This window comes from Oryx dammah, unplaced genomic scaffold (genome assembly GCF_014754425.2).
Source record: "Oryx dammah isolate SB20612 unplaced genomic scaffold, SCBI_Odam_1.1 HiC_scaffold_19, whole genome shotgun sequence".
In the NCBI taxonomy this organism is placed as follows: Eukaryota; Metazoa; Chordata; class Mammalia; order Artiodactyla; family Bovidae; genus Oryx; species Oryx dammah.
Window position 1 is genome coordinate 72,777,342 of NW_024070203.1, and position 3,682 is coordinate 72,781,023.

General features: G+C 43.0%; 1 protein-coding gene across 1 annotated transcript in view; it reads right to left on the reverse strand.

Annotated features, from left to right (window-relative positions):
- Positions 1-3,682, reverse strand: part of DCAF13 (DDB1 and CUL4 associated factor 13) — a 28,631-nt gene that overhangs the window by 24,756 nt on the left and 193 nt on the right. The gene's annotated exons all lie outside the window — the stretch shown is intronic.

Consider the following 3,682-nt stretch of genomic DNA (forward strand, 5'->3'; position numbering starts at 1 on the left):
CAGGGGATCCTCCTGATCCAGGGATCGAACCCATATATCTTGCATCTCCTGCACTGGCAGATGGGTTCTTTATCACTAATGCCATCTGGGAAGCCCCCTTACTGGGCAGGGAACACTAATAATCTCCAGTGCTGATCACTGTACAATGTTGTAATATGATGATTATACTATTTATTGAGCACTTTCAATGTTTGATTTTGTGTGTGTGTGTTAGTCGCTCAGTTGGGTCCAACTCTTTGCGACCCCATGGACTGTAGCCTATCAGGCTCCTCTGCTCACGGAATTCTCCAGGCAAGAATGCTGGAGTGGGTTGCCATTCCCTTCTCCAGGGGATCTTCCTGGAGGAATTGAACATAGGTCTCCTACATTGCGGGCACATTCTTTACCCTCCAAATCACCTGGGAAGCCCATCTGAACTCTACACATCCTTTAAAAAAAATTCAGCTTAAATCTTGTATTTTCTATAAATTTTTCCAAATACCCACAATTATGCCCACCTAAATTCAATTCGGTCAACAATAAACATTCAACAAAGATATATGGAACACTTCCCATATACCATACACACTCAGGACATCAGAGCAAACAAACTCACCATACATATTTGTGTATGTTGTTCTTATACATTTGTATGTTATCAGCTATGTCACCAACAGAGTTGTAAAAATACAGATTCCCTGATGCCCACACCCTGGATCTATGAGTCAGAATACTCAAATAAGTATTTGAATACTGCCCAAAATTTACAAAGACCAATTAAACAAAAAAATCTATGACCAAACAGTTACCCATTCCTTCATTCAGACATTAATAATGCAACTACTAGGTGCCAGGTGCTGCCTAAACACAGGGCACATAGAAACAAACACAACTGGGCCACTCTCTGCAAGCTCAATCTGATTAAAAAAAAAAAAAGACTGATAGTCACAATCATAATGAGACAATGTAATAAACACTCTGATATTAGCATAAAAATATGAAACAGAAGCACAGGAGGGTGCCTACATGTGTCCAGGATGGGGGGACAGAAACTGGGTAGAGGTGTGGGCCATCGCATGCCTGAAATGCACCCAGACTAACAAGAGTACAGGTACACTAGCTGTAGGAAAAGTAGTCACCCATGAAAGGAGAGAGGAAGATGGTACCGAGTTCAAGGAGTAGGGATGATGTCAAGTTCGAGTGACATAATCTACTTTGCATTTTAAGAACACTGCTGTTTTGATACTTAACCTGTAAACATCTTGTGAGCAGAGACCATTTAGTTAGCACTGCTCACAATATATACTGATAAGCTATATGACTCAATCATACGGAAATATTGTTCCAAGCTCCCCTTCTATGGCTCAACCCTACCTCAAACTCCAAAGACATGGCCCTTCTCTTATGCCGTAAGTTTATTCCTGCCTTAAGGCCTTTGCACCTGTTTTTCACTTCACTTAAAACAGTCTATTCACACATGGTTGGTCACTTAGCTATAATTCATTAAGTAGGCAGTAGATTAATGGGGGAACAGACCAGTACAGATAAAACCCATTCACTTCAGTTCAGTTCAGTTCAGTCGCTCAGTCGTGTCTGACTCTTTGCGACCCCATGAATCGCAGCACGCCAGGCCTCCCTGTTCATCACCATCTCCCGGAGTTCGCTCAGACTCATGTCCATCGAGTCCATGATGCCATCCAGCCATCTCATCCACGGTCGTCCCTTTCTCCTCCTGCCCCCAATGCCTCCCAGCATCACAGTCTTTTCCAATGAGTCAACTCTTCACATGAGGTGGCCAAAGTATTGGAGTTTCAGCTTTAGCATCATTCCTTCCAAAGAAATCCCAGGGTTGATCTCCTTCAGAATGGATTGGTTGGATCTCCTTGCAGTCCAAGGGACTCTCAAGAGTCTTCTCCAACACCACAGTTCAAAAGCATCAATTTTTTGGCGCTCAGCCTTCTTCACAGTCCAACTCTCACATCCATACATGACCACAGGAAAAACCATAGCCTTGACTAGACAGACCTTAGTCAGCAGAGTAATGTCTCTGCTTTTGAATATGCTATCTAGGTTGGTCATAACTTCTCTTCCAAGGAGTAAGCGTCTTTTAATTCCATGGCTGTAGTCACCATCTGCAGTGATTTTGGAGCCCAAAAAAATAAAGTCTGACACTGTTTCTACTGTTTCCCCATCTATTTCCCATGAAGTGATGGGACTGGATGCCATGATCTTTGTTTTCTGAACGTTGAGCTTTAAGCCAACTTTTTCACTCTCCTCTTTCACTTTCATCAAGAGGCTTTTTAGTTCCTCTTCACTTTCTGCCATAAGGGTGGTGTCATCTGCATATCTGAGGTTCTTGATATTGCTCCCGGCAATCTTGATTCCAGCTTGTGCTTCTTCCAGTCCAGCGTTTCATGATGTACTCTGCATAGAAGTTAAATAAGCAGGGTGACAATATACAGCCTTGACATACTCCTTTTCCTATTTGGAACCAGTCTGTTGTTCCATGTCCAGTTCTAACTGTTGCTTCCTGACCTGCATACATATTTCTCAAGAGGCAGGTTAGGTGGTCTGGTATTCCCATCTCTTGAAGAATTTTCCACAGTTTATTGTGATCCACACAGTCAAAGGCTTTGGCATAGTCAATAAAGCAGAAATAGATGTGTTTCTGGAACTCTCTTGCTTTTTTCATGATCCAGCAGATGTTGGCAATTTGATCTCTGGTTCCTCTGCCTTTTCTAAAACCAGCTTGAACATCAGGGAGTTCACGGTTCACATATTGCTGAAGCCTGGCTTGGAGAATTTTGAGCATTACTTTACTAGCATGTGAGATGAGTGCAATTGTGCGGTAGTTTGAGCATTCTTTGGCATTGCCTTTCTTTGGGATTGGAATGAAAACTGACCTTTTCCAGTCCTGTGGCCACTGTTGAGTTTTCCAAATTTGCTGGCATATTGAGTGCAGCACTTTCACAGCATCATCTTTCAGGATTTGAAACAACTCCACTGGAATTCCATCACCTCCACTAGCTTTGTTCGTAGTTATGCTTTCTAAGGCCCACCTGACTTCACTTTCCAAGATGTCTGGCTCTAGATTAGTGATCACATCATCATGATTATCTGGGTCGTGAAGATCTTTTTTGTACAGTTCTTCCGTGTATTCTTGCCACCTCTTCTTAACCCATTAATTTCATTTTAGTCATTCCCCCACTAAATTCCCCACAAGAGTTTTTTAAGAGAAACCTGAAGGCGTTAAGTGTCACGCCTTTGTCTGTTCCCACCTCCCGAAATAAGTAACTTTTAAGTAGCAAAGTTGTCGAAAGTTAGAGTAACAAGGAGAGGTTTAAAGAATTTGTTTAATTGTTAATTCCTTCACAATCCACGAGTTTGGCTCATTCAAGTCCACGTTCCCCCCAACGGGACCCTGAGAACAATCAGAGAGCAGCAGCTGACAGCGGTGTAGACGGAATCATTTCCCCATGTAACTAACTGCCACTGACCACTAGACAAAATTTATGAGGAAAGGGATTTGAAGACAAGTGTTCTGCTACCCAGAACCAGAAGCGCTTTATAAACCAAGAGCCCTAGCGAAACAAGACAGGTAAACAACGAGAGTGAAACACCAGTCTCCCCTCCCCAACCAGCTTTACTCGGTGGAGCCGAGACCGGATCCAAGGCTGGCGGACTCCCAACTAACTTGTCTCAC